The 15,625-nt window shown below is 47.7% G+C and overlaps 2 long non-coding RNA genes across 2 annotated transcripts in view; one reads left to right on the top strand and one right to left on the bottom strand.

The window, feature by feature from the left end:
- Positions 1–666: 666 nt before the first annotated feature.
- Positions 667–10,385, bottom strand: LOC116480367 (uncharacterized). The gene is made up of 4 exons (XR_004251268.1): positions 10,213–10,385; positions 8,135–8,441; positions 3,069–3,194; positions 667–1,254 (listed from the first exon to the last, which is right to left on the bottom strand). It is a non-coding gene; the product is annotated as an uncharacterized LOC116480367 (long non-coding RNA).
- Positions 7,884–15,625, top strand: part of LOC116480368 (uncharacterized) — a 47,685-nt gene continuing 39,943 nt past the window's right edge. The window contains exon 1 of the long non-coding RNA XR_004251270.1: positions 7,884–7,981. This is a non-coding gene — a long non-coding RNA (uncharacterized LOC116480368). The remainder of the gene's footprint in view (positions 7,982–15,625) is intronic.

Below are 15,625 nucleotides of genomic sequence, written 5' to 3'. Positions count from 1 at the left end.
TTCGTGGCTGTATACTATTCCATGATATGGATATACCACATTTTGATTATCCATTCATAAACACATAAAGTTTTAATACAGAAGCCAGAGAAGAAGGGAAGAAAACAGTAAGGAGGAATCAAGGAAATAATAGCTCCTACTGGATTCAGAGTCACAGAGAGTCAGAACTGAAAAGAACCTTAAAACTCATGCAGTGCATTGTTGTCCATGTGGAGAACTGAGACCCAGCAAATGAAAATCCTTTGTCCAGGGCCCGCCAACATCAGGAGGCCCAGCTGCGATGAGGATCCAGACTGCTTTGACTCCAAGTCCTCTGCTGTACTCTGCCACCACAGACACCCAGGGCCTCAGGCTGCGCGCCAAGGTAGCCATGGGAACAGTAGTCCTGGCAGCATCAGGGCGAGGCATAGCTCTTCATCTTAGTCTTGGTCTCAATTTTAGAAAACCATGTGGAGTTGAGAACCCCAAGGTGGATCTGGAGTTAGTTTTGGAGAGCTGTTTTCAAGATCTGTAGTAAAATGTCTGTCTGATACTCTGCGCCTCTTTCCATGTCACATTCAGATATATCTCTTTTTTTCTTTGAGACGGAGTCTCGCTCTGTTACCCAGGCTGGAGCTTGGCTCACTGCAACATCTGCCTCCCGGGTTCAAGCGATTCTCCTGCCTCAGCCTCCTGAGTAGCTGGAATTACAGGTGCACACCACAACACCTGGCTAATTTTTGTATTTTTAGTAGAGACGGGGTTTCACCATGTTGGTCAGGCTGGTCTTGAACTCCTGACCTCAGGATCCGCCCTTCTCAGCCTCCCAAAGTGCTGGGATTACAGGCGTGAGCTGCCACGCTCGACAGATATATTTCTTAGTCATCAGAAAGAATATATTAAAAGCTCAGGAATCACAGCTGGAATGATCTTTATGCCTTCTTTCCAACAGAGGTCCATAGAGGGAAGGTGACTTGCTGAGGAACCTCCTCCAGCACGTGACAGCCAGTGTTCCCAGGGCACCATCTGTCTGTGCTTCTCATACCAGTTGGTGCCTTGCTTCTAAACCACAGAAGCTGGTTCTTAATCATGGGATCCCTGGGATGCTTGCTGCCTCTCCGCTGGATTCTCAGCTCTGCTGCCACCATCATACATCAGCTCTGACCATCTCCATGTCCTTGTACTTTCCTATTGGATTCACAGTCTCAGGCATGAACGGGTGATTGGCTGAGCACCTTGAGGTGTGGAAAGTGAAGATCTGCTCCTCTCCCACCTCTGTGACAGTAGGCGGGGTCGGAAGCGGGGTCATACTTCTCACCTATTTTGGGGTTCTTCTAAATTAGGAAGACTGGATGCTGGGTAGTCAAAAAACAACAGATGTCTGCAACAGTTATAAATATAATATTCTCAAGTGAGAAAAACACCAAAGCTTTGTCCCACCGAAGAATACTAATGTTGGGCAATGACTCAGGGAGGCAGCAGCCTGTGAAACACAGGAGATAGGCATGTCAAAGAGGACTGAGGACCTTTCTAGAGGAATGTGTTCCATTCTGGCTGTCTGTCAGAGAGATGGAAGCAAGTTGAGTGGGGGATGGGAGCCAATGGAGGATGAGGTATTTCTAACAACCAGAAATGCCCACCACGTAAATGCAGTGATTCAGAAAGTTGAGACCTGTTCACACCTGGAAGTTTTTGCACTGGGACATTGTCAAAGGGAGCAGACCCCCTCAGGCATAGGAGGACCTAAGGCTGTACTGTCCATAATAGAAGCCATTAGCCACACCTGCAGTCTGAGCACGTATTGAAATGATCATCTGCTTTGTTGAACTAAGTGAAATGTATTATTATAATTAATTTTCCCTGCTTCTTTCCATTTGTTACTATTGTTGCTAGGGAATTTACAGTCACCTGTGTGGCTTCATTATATTTCTGCTGGGCTGCTGGAAGGTCTCTTCTGGCTCTGAGATGTCTCCCTCCCTAAACCTACTGACATCCCTCCCTTTGGGGCTGCACCAGGTGTCCATATGGTGGGGCTCTAGGAAGCCCGATGAATAACACCACCCTTCTTTCAGAGTCCAGAACCAACTGAGAGAAAGTGTCCCCTTTCTCGGCAAATTGGAGGAAAACGCAGCTTCAGATATGGCCAGGCAGGCTTGCTAATACATCACGCCTGGGACAGATAGGCTTTATTATCTGCTAGGGCCTGGCGCAGATGGCCAGCTGCCGACCTCCCCCAGGACGGGGCCCAGCACAGAAGGCCGCCTTCTGCTCCAAGAGTCAGAGGGATTGAGCCCCACAGGTGTGGGTTTTCTCCCAGACTCATGAGTCAGACAAATCACCCTGCTTCTGGGGAGAGGCGAGCTTGGGATGTAATGTCGAGATTTCTCCCAGGGACACCAGTGTAAGGAGGAGTGTGAGGGATACGGACTGAGATTTTCTCAGCCTTAAACCTCCAGAAATAGTCCAGCGTCCAGCATGACGAGATTCAGGGAAACTGGGGCTGGCCCTTGGGCAACTTACTCCACCTGTTTAAGCTCTATCTTCTGACTGGCGCTAGGAACACCCACATGGGCATGTAATGTGACGATCCCTAGAAACACACATCACCTTGCTCATTGTGGGCTCAGTGCTCAACAAGAGCAGCCACTGTTTCTTCCCCTCCTGCTAGCACTCGCTGTGAACTGTGTATCGCGTGGAGCAAACTGCGGGGCCGGGCCAGGGTTTGCCTATCTCCTACTGGCCTTGTATCTAAGACCAGTTACAGAATTGTGGGATTTCAGAGCCGTTAGAGATCCCAGATACCATCTCGTCATGTGGCAGATTAAGTAACTGGTCTGTAAGTGAGGAAGGGAGGCGACAGGAAGAGGGCCGTATGGGGGTGGTAAGTGACACGTGCAACCTCTCCACCCGCCCCCACCCCGTCACCACACTTCCTGGACCTAGTAATTCAGGAAGGCAGTCTGTCTGACCAAAAGGCAGGAAGTCCGCCGGGCCCACTCCCATCCCGGTGGCGTGGCGGCTGGGCTCTATTCTCAGGCTGCTGGCACCGTACTCCCAGTGGGCATGTCAGGCAAGTCCTGGCTGCTCACTTCAGTTCTAGAATCTGCCACATTCAGAGTCTCTTTCTTAGCTGTTTCTGCTTTCCTCATATGTTATATCACTGGGACACCCTCAGGTCACCTCAGGTTCCAGTGGAGCTGTCCCAGACCCAGCCTCTGAAAAGAGATAAAGAGATACTTTTGTGATTCTTTTTAAGATACTTTTTCCATTTACTTTATTGTTTTTGAAATGGAAAATATTCAGTTGAATATTTTAATGCAAATCTATTTGTGAATCCAATTATGTGATACTTAAAGAATCTTTTTATTTTTAAAAATCAATCAGTGATACTTTTAATAGGGTATGTATTACAAAAATTATATATATATATATATATTTTTATTTTTTTTTTTTGAGATAGAATCTTGCTCTGTTGCCCAGGCTGGACTGCAATGGTGTGATCTTGGCTCACTGTAACCTCCGCCTCCCAGGTTCAAGCGATTCTCTTGCCTCAGCCTCCCAAGTAACTGTGACTACAGGCATGCACGACCACGCCCGGCTAATTTTTTTTGTATTTTTAGTAGAGAGCAGGTTTCACCATGTCAGTCAGGCTGGTCTTGGACTCTTGACCTCAAATGATTTGCCTGCCTTGGCCTCCCAAAGTGTTGGGATTACAGGTGTGAGCCACCTCGTCTGGCTTACAAAAGTAGTTTTTATCTTAAAATAAATTGAACTAGGCCAAAATTTCACTTGTGGTTAACCACAAATGCAACGTATTTATGCCACCGAATCCACGCCTCTGTCTATTGTCATTTCTCTAATATTCTTTCTGCATACACAAAATACATCCTAATTATGACTCGAGATAGATCTATTCCTTGGAGAGTGATAGAGATTGATGACAAGGAATAAAGAATTTTCTGTTTGGAGAGAAACATAGACGCATGAGCTTGAGTTTGCTCGCAGTTCCTCTTCTTCCTCTTCACAGCACAAATGGGGAGCAGCGTCAGAGCTGGACTCAGAGACCAGGGTTCTTATCTCAGCTTTGCCACCATTAAACTGGAGATCTGGGGCAAGTCACTTCCCTCTCAGTTACCTCGTCGCCAGCCTTAGAAGACTGGCCTTGCTGGATAAGGATGGCCCTGGGATTGAAGGAGGAGCCCTGGCGCTGTGCCCTGTGCCACAGTGAATTGCAGGGCGGGCAGCTCTGAGGTGCCAGTGCAGGACACGCACCGTGATGTGCAGGGGAGGAGACTGTGCTTCTGAGAAGGGCACTCCTGCAGCTGGCCACCCATAGCCTTTCTGTCCTGTTGTGTGAGATCTCGCCCATGTTATGAGCATCCACCTGCTTTTTAGCAGGAAAAATCATGACCCAGTCACTCTAGGTTTGCCTTCCACGTTGTCCTATTTGCTGATTAAATAGCCTTTCTTTGGTATACACTTCTGAAACTTCCCTGTTCAAATGAGGCCCCTCCCAAGGGGGTCCACGTTAGCATAGAAAATGCTTTCTTTCCATCTCCGATTGATTATCTATTCTCATTTGTTCCCGGGCTTCAATTTCAGCCTGAATGTGAGTATTTATTTTAAGCAGTCAGCCTGGACTTCATCAACATGGCAGTATTTTAGGGAATCCAGTTGTAGGTCAAATGCCTGGGGTTTCAAAGAGTGTAAGCTTAAGTCAGAGGGTTCCTGCAGCTGGGCCTGACCAGTCCACCAGCAAGAAGGGGCTGGCACTTGTTTTGCTGTCACAATCCTGGTACCTGAAGCACCTGGAATGAGCTGGCTTTTTGCCTTCAGCACTCTAGTTCCCCAGCTCGGGCTGGAATTCTGTCCTAAACCCTACTCCTCTTAACTGGGGTTCGGGCAGCCAATCTCTTGCCACCTTCTTGCCACTGCTCCCTGTATCTTCATCTGGGGATCTGCTATCATCTGGATGGCCATCAGCTTCCACCTAGGCCCTGTCCCAGCCCTGCAAACAGTCAAGACCAATGCAGACTCATCACTGTCGGTGCGTCCCCCAGGTCCCTCAACCTGCTGCCATTTTTGTGTTTCCCCCTCAGGAAGGGGCACATTTCCCAACCAGGCACCCAGCTAGAAACCTGAGAATCATCTGAAATCATTTCCTCTCTGTCACCACCGTCGTCCAAATAGTTGATTTGTGATCTCTCAAATCTACCGGTTTCTCTCCATTCCCAGTTACAACCTTTGTCCAACCCACCCGTGTGTGCTTTGCTCACTGTCGCAGTCTCTGCGCCCAGCACGGGACCTGTGAAATGGTTGCTCACACCATTTGCGGAATGGAAGATGTGAGTGAGAGTGAGTGAGCCAGCGGAGACCTGCCGGGATGATCTCAGCCTTGTTTACTTCTCAAGCCTTCATCTCTCTCCTTCCCCTCCACTTACCCTTTACCTGGCAGCTCTCCTGAGCTCCCTGTACAGCCTGGGTTCCTGTCCACATCTTCCAGAAGCCTCCTCTTTTCCTGTCTGAATTAGATGGTCCCTCTGTGCCCCAAGTGCCACATGCCTAGCCCATTTCCCGGGGAGCACACATCCCACGACACTGGCATTGCCTGTTTGCATGTCAGGTGTTCTCTCTTGAAGCTAAGTTCCACGAAGCGGGCTCTGTGTTTTACGCATCACTGCGTTTCCAGCACTTAGCGCAAGTAGGTCCTCCTTGAATATTTGTTGACCAAAGGTCCAGAAACTCCTGCTTCGGTGCCTAACTGCTTCCTGCCTCACGTCTCTCCCCCAGCCCTCCACCCCCAATCCACCTGGCTTCTGGCACTGCTCACTCTGAGGTGCGCAGCTGTCCGTGGGCCAGCTCCATGCGGCACTGTGTTTCGGGTGCTGGTGCCACCCACTCCGTTCCTCTCCATGACAGGTCACTTGGTGCAGAGCACTTTGATCTGCACAGTAGGACACGCTTTCTTGGCCTTGCACCTCCCAAAGTCTACCCGGTGCTTGTGCCCTCTCCTGGCATCTTCTGACCGGGTCCCCATGGGGTTTCGTGCTCATCCCTTCACTGGCTTGTGAATGTCCCCAGGGCAGGGGAGACATCCAACTGGTCTCCGACCACCGGTCCCCCCTCCCCCTCCCCACAGCACCCAGAACAAGGGCTCATTTGTGCACGGTAGGTTCCCAGGAAAGGGTTCTTTTGGATCCATCTGAAGGCTGGAGGGACTTAGGGGGGGTGGGGCTCTGGGAATTCGGATGGCTGGAGGGAAGCCTTGGAGGAGAGGGAGGAGGAGCGCCCAGAGTAGGGTGAAGCCCGAGCTCCCTTGAGGGACTGTGGCAGGAAAGCAGGGCAACAAGGGGCAGTGGCGGGGCAGAGCTAGGAGAGTAGTTGCAGCCTCAGTGCCACGTCAGTCCAGCCCAAGGCCTCCTGGGCGGCCCGCTGACCTGGCCTCAGGGTCAGGCTTCCTGAGCAGCAAGGTGCCCAGAGCTGTGCAGGCTGGTGCTGACTGCTGTCCCCCACCCCACCGCAGGGGCCCTGGGGAGAGGGTGCCTTGCTCCTACTCTGCCCTGCCCTGCCCATGTGGGTGCCTCTCATTCTTTTCATCAAAGTAAGCAGCATGACTGCAAAGTGCTTTATGTCCCCTCCAGAAAGGCCATGAGCCAAAGGTTTGCTGTCTTCCTCACCGTCACCACCAGTTTTCCTCACGATCGCGGCCACCATCCTGCTCACCCTGTCCCACGTCCGAACAAAGCTGCAGAGTGTACACCATGTTTCTTCATTATCCCATTTTGACCATCGCAGCTGCCATTATTCACTCTTACAGTTAAGGACACAGAGGTTCAGAGAGGTTGAGGGGCTAACTCAAGTCACACAGCCCGACTTGAGGTGGAGGGAGGGAGGATGGATTAGGAAATCTGCTCTGGAATCCCTCTTAGAAAGTGTCAGCAGGGCACAAGTGGAGTCTGCCTGTGCACCTGTGTGAGTGTGTCTGTCCTGATTCTCTCTGTGTGCACCTGTATCCGTCTCTGTCCTGAGTGTGCTGTCTTAGGTGTGGATGTGTGGAGCTGTGCTGGGAGTGTCCTCAGGGTCGAGTGTGTGTGCATGTGGCCGGGTGCAGACACATGTGTGCACATGGATGCTCCACCCGCTTCTCAGATGTCTTGGCTGTGGGTTTGACAACTGAAACCCAGCTGTGCTCCGGCCTGGAGACATCCGCTGTGGAAACCTGGGAGGAGCTGACAGTCCCTAAAGAGGGGTTACACATGCTGCCAGCAAGCGCGCCTGGCCCGCTGCCTAATTCCCTGCAAATGCTCTTTAAATCTGTTTCTAATTTGGACTCTGCCTTCCCCTGCCCCCACCCATCCCTTCCCACCCTCCCAACTTGCCTGAAACCAGTCAAATTATGCTGAATAATGGCTACAGAGGCGGGGAGAGTGCTAAAGGTCACCGATGGGCTGTCGGAGGGTGTAATAATGTCACATTTTAATTTACGCAGGGAACGGTGCACGAATCAAAACCAATAAATAATTTGGACTGCACCAGCAGCTGCAGCCAACAGTAACTCCTACAGGTCATGCCACTTCCTGGGGAGAAATCGCTAACTGTCACACTCCGAAGTCCACTAGGCTTGAGAAAACCCATGTGCCTAGGTACAGATGCAAAATACAGCATTTTCTCTCTGTGAGGGACCGTATTTGGAGACTTGCAGCGTCAGCAAGAATCTCTCCAGTTGTCTGAGTATTACCCAGATGTTCTGGGTATTAAGATTCTAAAACAAAATATGCCTTCTGTATATTTTGCTGCCCTGTGAAATACTCAGCTCCAGGCTGACCCAGATGCATGGGAAAGTGTATACAAAGCGGAGTGAGGAGTGTGGAAAGCAGGGCTTTATGTCCACATTGATGGCAGCTCTGAAAAGCCGACCTACATGCAGAGAAAGGCGGGAGGGGCTGCTGGGAGAAGTCTGTTGGAGCTTGTTCATGCTGAGAGGTTGGGGGTGTGATTTGAGGTACAGTTTTTTCAATAATTAATATGAAGTTAAAAAATGCATGCATTCTTTGAAGGCAGGGGCCTTGCTCTACTGACCCCTTTTGGTGCCTTGCCGACCGATGAGTCAGCGGAAGGGAGCCCAAAAGTGGGGAGGTCTTGAGATGGTTCTCACCGGTGTGTTGTGGCTGGGTAACCTGGGAAGCCGGGAGGAGGACAAGCCGTAGGTTTTCACAGCATCTGGAGGCCTTTGCTGGGAGGCCCTGCCTGTGGTGTTCTGGTGAAAACCCCGTTCCTTCCCCCGAGCCTCCTGAGCATCTGCACTTGGTGTGGGCTCCAGGGGCTGCTGACGGGGCCTGGCGTGCTGCCCACCTCTTAGCTGGCTCTGCAACTGCAGGAAGGTGGGGCTTGCACCCCGCGGGGCCACTGCCTTGAAAGCTGTGAGGCTGTCAAGACTCTGGAGCTGCAGCTTCTCCATCTGGCTGGAAAGGAAGCAGGGGAAGAAGCTGCTGAGGTTGAATGACACCCTGAGGATTTCACTCCCCTTTCCCTACCACACACCAGACCGGGGCCACCAGGATGCCTGGGTAAGAAAGGTGGGGGGGGGCCCACACTTGAATTGTGCACCAGAGCCTGTCTCCTGTTTCATCCTTCAAGGCATTTCCCATTCATATCTTTTTCCATTTTCAAACTGTTGGCCACGTATTTAGTTGTGTGTGATACTAAGGACGCTGCCTATGTCAAAAGCCTCATTTAACCCTCAGAACACACCCACAAGGTAGAATAAACTATAAGAAACTAGAAGAAGGCTAGGTGTCCACTGCAAGGGTGTACTTCTCCTTCCTTTAGGGTTGAGTTCCTGCTAGGAAATAGCTGCTAATTTTCCCACCCCCTTACAGTGAAGTCCAGCCCTAGGATGGGGTTCTGCCCAGTGGAATGTGAGCAGTGGAGTGGGTTGCTCCACTCCAGAGCCTCACCCTAGAAACCTGCCAGGGTGCAGTCTCCAAGCTCCAACCCTTCCGCCTGGATGGAACAGGGGCAACCCCATCGTGACCTTGGAAGCTACAAACTGAAAACGGCAGAGCATCTGTCGCCTTGGGGTTTCGAATGACTGTGTGAGAAACGCTGCCCAGACAGCATGTTCCCTGCCCCGTCCTGAGCAAGAAAATGAACTTATACCCTATTGTTTCCCAGCCATTGTGCTTTTTGGGGTTTGTTTGTTTTAGCAGTGAACTTATCCCTCAGTAATTGATTAGAAATGTTCATTCCTATTGTAGAAATGAGGAAATCGAGACTCAGAGAGGGAAATTCATGGCCCAAGGTCACATATTCGGTTAATAGCAGAGTCGCGATGCCAGTCTACGCCTTCCTGGCTTCAAAGTCATGCTCTGGTTATGTGAGTGTCCCCAAGTGTGTTCCACAGAACACTGTTAAAACCACCACCACAACAACACCCCCGCAGCTCCCATGCTCAAATAAGTTTGGGAAATGCCAACTTCGAGTCAACAGGTTTCTTCGCTGCAGTCCTTTCCAGCGTGTCACCATGCTCATGATACCTGTGAATTACCACCAGGGCGTCTAACATGAAGGATTTTTCCAAATCTGTGAGGCTACAGCGTCCCTTCTCCACAGAGCTGCTTGTGAGACTGGCATGCTTAGAGCTCACCTTGGTAGAGGCTAAACTTCAATATGCTGCCTGATATGGGTTGAACTGTGTTACTCTCTCAACCCCCAAAAGGATTCATTGAAGTCCTAACCCCTGGGACCTTGGCATGTGACCTGATTTGGATATAGGGTCTTTGCAGATTTAACCAAGTTAAAATTAGGCCCTTAGGTGGGCCCTGCTTCAATATGACTGGAGTCCTTAGAACAAGGGAAATATAAACACAGAGACAAGCAGACACAGAAAGAGGATGACATGAGGACACCCAGGGACACACAGCAGATATGCCACGGGAAGAGGGAGGGCTGGAGTAGTGTGTCTGTAAACCAAGGAATGCCAGAGATTGCCAGCAAACCCCAGAAACTAGAAGAGGCAAGGAAAGATTCTCTCCCAGAGCTTTCCGAGGGAGCACGGCCCTGCCAACGCCTTGGCTTTGGTCTTCTAACCTCCAACACTGTGAGAGCACACGTGTCTGTTGTTTAAGCCACCCAGTTCGTGGTAGTTTGTTATGGCACCCCTGGGAAATGCATCCACTGCCTCTCGCTCCTTTCAAAACCAGAAACCAAAGTTTCTGGGCAAGGTTATCTTACCAATAATCATCCAAATGACAAACTGTGGTGGCTTCGGTTTACTGACAAACAGATAAAGGAAAAGAGAGTCTGGAGGGACAAAGGGTAGCACCGCAGAGCAGCTCAGGGCTTCAGCTTTGGCGCCATGCAGGCTGCTGTGCACCCGGATTTTGTTGCATCCTGGAGCCCAGTCCACTGCTCTGGGCACAGTTGCCTTTTCTATAAGGGTGGGGCTAACACTCACTTCATAGGTTGAGGGGAGGGTTAAACAAATTAACATACCCTAAATGTTTGGTCTAGTACCTGGAAGATACCCAGTATCCGTTCCTTTGAAATTGCACAAGCAGGATTGCAGACCCGCGCTTGAATCCAAGCTCTGCTATTTACCAACAGGGTTGCTGTGGGCAATTTGCTCAATCTTTCAAAGTCTGGATTTCACCATCTATACAAAGAGAAAATAATGCGTGTTGTTAAAAAATGGTTTTAAAACAAGTTAAAAATCATGATTCTAAAATAGATAAAAATGAGCACGTTATTATTGTGAATGAGTGAACCAGCGATGTTACAACTGATTCAAAGAAGAATCCAAAGAACAGATGTGTTTATGGTTATGGAATGTTGATTTTCAAGTGGTCACAATGATCTGGCTTTTGCCGCATGTAGGAAGGGGATGGAGCTCATTTGCGGGTCCACAATTCAGGGTCACTGTGTGTCCTCTGTTCCCTAAAACTTACAGAGCAGTAAATTAGCCCAAAGGCTGGAATCAGATAATCCAGAGGGTCTGCTCTCAACAATAAATAGTTTTCTCTTGGAGAAACCCTGTAATCGTCTTTGCTCATTTCAAATTTCCTTATAGTCTCATATATTTATATGCATAGGATTGGGAAAAGAGGCATACATGGAAAAAGCAAGTTGCTGAATCAGGTATAATCCTACTTTTATAAAAACAAACAAACTGTGTGTATGCGTATACATATGCACACACACGAGTGGGTGTGTATACATAACGTTGATTAAATTAGACAAATATCAGGAAGAATACACAAGGATTGTAAACAATGGCTACCTCTGGAGGGCAGGTCTGGTGGTGGTGATGGTGGAGGGAGACTTTCATGACTTATTTTCTAAACTTCTGTGTTGTTTGAATAAAAACAAATGCCTACTTCACAGTATATTGTGAATAAGGAATGTCTGAGTGAGAAAAATGTCCATTGTGCTTCATGCAACGGGTAGCATTCAACAAATCGTAGGTTTCATCATTGTTATTATTTTACATTCGACTATCCCAGAGCCCCCTAAGCCTATTCCTGGAAAGGAAATTGCAAACAAGAACAATGCTATTGCAGCCCAAGGACTTCTCCCTTTGTGGGAGGCTAGTTTTGAAATCCTGGACTTGCATTTTGGCTCCCTGGAGACTGGAGGAGCCCTCCATCCTGAGCTACAGCCTTGGAGTGGCTCCTGTCTGTCTTACTTCCTTAGCCCCCACCAGCAGTCCCACGCTCAGGCCCACCCAGTGTTTAGCTGCGACAAACTCCTTGGCCACAGGAGGGAGGCCTGACTGGGGCCAAACTCTGGGGCGAAGGGTTGCCTAGGCCCTGTGCCATCCTTTTGCCGAGACTGGGACTAAGAGACACCCATTAGCTCCATTTGAGTCTGGTTACCATCCCCTACCCAGGGAGGTGGTGCTGGTCACAACAGGCAAAGACACAAAATGAAGTTTTTGATCACACAAAGCTAAAGATCTAATTTCAGCTTCTGACTCATCCCCTGAAGGGCAGTGTTGGTGCTTCCAAAGGGCTTGGGATGGAGTCAGGAGACCTAACCCTGGTGCAGGTTTGGCCACTAACTAGCTGCATCTCCATGGACTGTGTCTCAGTTTCCCTATCTGCCTAATGAGAGTAAGAAGAAGGTTTATCTCCAAGGGCTATCATGAGGCTCAACGGAGGTGATGTCTGTGAGCTGTGGGGTTCTGTAGAGATTTAGTTTTGGTTGATGTAACAAGGTACTTCAGGGTGCTTAATATGCTTTAATAGCAAATGTTATACGACACTTACCATGATGTGCAAGGCCCTATTATATCTGATTTACGTATATTTAGTCATTCAGTATTCACAGCAGCCCTGTGAGGAATGCACTGTTATCCAATCCCCATTTGACAAATGAGACAATAGAGGCAAAGAGAGCTAAATAACTTTCCCCAAACCTTCCCACGGCAACAGTCCCACCTGGACAGAATCCCTCCTCAGGGACCCATCTCTCAAACCCACAGACTTGACTGGGTTTTCTTTTCTCTTCTTTTTTCTTTTTTTGTCCTTCCATTGTAGAATATTTCAACTGTATGAGAGTAAAAAGAATATTAGAATACATTTCCAGGAATTCCCATCACCTAGCTTTATTAATTACCAACTCATGACCATCACCATCCCCTTCACACCCTGAATTATTCTAGATCAAATCCCAGACATCATAGGTACATATACTTTATTTTCTATTTATTTACTTATCTTTTGAGCTGGCCTCACTCTGTGCCTGGCTGGAATGCAGTGGCACCATCATAGCTCACCACAGCCTCAAACTCCTGGGCTCAAGTGATCCTCCCACCTCAGCCTCCCAAGCAGCTGGGACTGTAGGAATGTGCCATGATGCCCAGATAACTTTTTAATTTTTTGTAGAGATGAAGTCTTGCTGTGTTGCCCAGGCTGGTCTTGAACTCCTGGCCTCAAGCAATTCTCCTACCTTGGCTTCCCAAAGTGCTGGGATTACAGGTGTGAACCACCATGCCTAGCCTTTATTCTTTATTTCAATAAGACAGACAGTCTCCAGAAAACATTAACCATAAGATCATTAGGCCACTTAAAATATTTTAACAGTAATTCAATAATTCCATAATATCATTGACTATTCAGTCACTGTTCATATTTCCAAGATTTTCTTACACATTAAGAAAAATTGGTTTTCTTTATTTGAATTGAGACCCAAAAGAGGTTCCCATATGGTAATTGGTGGATAAGTCCCTTAAGACCTCTCTATAGGTTTCTCTGTCAATGTTTTTTCTTGCATTTTTGTTTGCTTGTTTGTTAATATTGTTTTGAAGAAACTGGGTCACTTGTCCTATAGAGTTAACCACAGCGTAGATTTTGCTGAACGCGCCTGTATGTTTTGTTTATATGGTTACAATTCCTCTGTCCTCTAGATTTTTTGTAAAATGGTGGTTATATTTAGAGGGCTGCCCAGATTCAAGCTTTAAAAACAAACAAACAAAAAAAACCTCTAATTTTTACAGCAGTTTTAGGTTCACTGCAAAATTGAACAGAAGGTACAGCAATTTCCTGTATACTTCCTGCCTCAACACATGTATAGCTTCCCCCACGATCACTGTCTCCCACCAGAGTGGTATTAAATACATTTGTTACAATTGATAACCCTATATTGGCACATCTTTATCACCCAGAGTCCATAGTTTACATTAGGGTTCACTTTTGGTGTTGTCCATTTTGTGGCTTTGGACGAATGTATGATAACATGTGTCACTATTACAGTATCATACAGAGTAGTTTCACTGTCTTAAAAATCCTCTGTGCTCCACCTGTTCATACCCCCCTCCCCACTAACTCCTGGCAACCACTGGTCTTTTTGCTGTCTCCATAGTTTTGCCTTTTCCAGACGTCATATAGTTGGAATCATAAAGTATGTAGCTTAAGGTTAGCTTCTTTTCTTTCTTTTCTTTTCTTTCTTTTTTTTTTTTTTTTTTGAGACGGAATCTTGTTCTGTCACCCAGGCTGGAGTACAGTGGCACCATATCGGTTCACCGCAACCTCCGCCTCCCCACCCCCCCGGGTTCAAGTGATTCTCCTGCCTCAGCCTCCCAAGTAGATGGGATTACAGGCATGTGTAACCACGCCAGGCTAATTTTTGTATTTTTAGTAGAGATGGGGTTTCCCCATGTTGGCCAGGCAGGTCTCAAACTCCTGACCTCAGGTGATCTCCCCACCCACCTTGGCCTCCAAAGTGCTGGGATTACAGACACGAGCCACCACGTCCAGCCTAGATTAGTTTCTTTTACTTAATAATATGCATGTAAGTTCCTCCATGCCTTTTCATGCTTGTTAGCTCATTTTTTTTTTTTTTTTTTTTTTTTTTAGCATGGAATAGCATTCCATTTTCCGGATGTATTAATACCACGGTTTGTCTTTTCACTTACTGCAGGACATTTGTTTGTTTCTAGGTTTTGGCAATTATGAATAAAGCTGCTATAAACATCTGTATGCAAGTTTCTGTATGGACGTAAGTTTTCAACTCCTTTGGAGAAATTTCAGAGATCATGACTGCTGGATTATATAGTAAGAGTATATTTACTTTTTTAAGAAACTGCTGAAGTCTTTGAAAGTGGTTGTACCAGTTTGTATTCCCACCACCAACGTATGAGAGCTTCTGCTGCTCCATACCCTCGCCAGCATTTGGTACAGTCAGTGTTCTGGGTTTTGGCTATTCCAACAGACATGTAATGGTATCCCAATGTTGATTTTATTTGCATTTCCCTGATGACATCTGATGATATGATGTGGAGCATCTTTTCATATGCTTTGTCATCTGTGTATCTTCTTTGCTGAGGTGTCTGTTAAGGTCTTTGTCTATTTTTTAATCAGGTTTCTTTTTTTCTTTCTTTTTTTTTTTTTTTTGAGACGGAGTTTCACTCTTGTCGCCCAGGCTGGAGTGCAATGGCACAATCTCGGCTCACTGCAATCTCTGCCTCCTGGGTTCAAGTGATTCTCCTGCCTCAGCCTCCTGAGTAGCTGGGATTTCAGGCAGCTGCCACCACATGTGGCTAATCTTGTATTTTTCGTAGCGATGGGGTTTCACCATGTTGGCCAAGCTGGTCTCGAACCCCTGACCTCAGGTGATCCGCCCACCTCAGCCTGCAAAGTGCTGGCTGGGATTACAGGTGTGAGCCACCGTGCCGGCCAGGTTTCTTTTTCTTATTGTTGAGTTTTAAGAGTTCTTTGTGAATTTTGAACACCAATTCCTTAACAGATACGTCTTTTGCAAATGTTTTTTTTCCCAATGTGTAGCTTCCCTTCTCATTCTCATGACAGTGTCTTTCATGGAGCGGAAATGCTCAATTTTAATGAAGCCTACCTTATCAATCCTTTCTTTCATGGATGGTGGCTTTGGTCTTGTATCTAAAAGTCATTGTGAAACCCAGTCATCTCCATTTTCTCCTATGTTATTCTAGGAGTTTCCCAGTTTTACATCTTATGTTTAGGTCTGTGGTCCACTGTGTTACTTCTTGTGGATGGTGTAAAGTGTGTATCGAGATTCACTTTGTCGTATGTGCATGTCCAGTTGAGTGTGTGTCCAGATTCACTTTGTTGTATGTGCATGTCCAGTTGAGTGTGTGTCCAGATTCACTTTGTTGTATGTGCATGTCCAGTTG

This window comes from Hylobates moloch, unplaced genomic scaffold (assembly GCF_009828535.3).
Source record: "Hylobates moloch isolate HMO894 unplaced genomic scaffold, HMol_V3 SCAFFOLD_13, whole genome shotgun sequence".
NCBI lineage: Eukaryota > Metazoa > Chordata > Mammalia > Primates > Hylobatidae > Hylobates > Hylobates moloch.
Note: the sequence above shows the minus strand (reverse complement) of the source record. Positions and strands in the feature narration are given on the sequence as shown.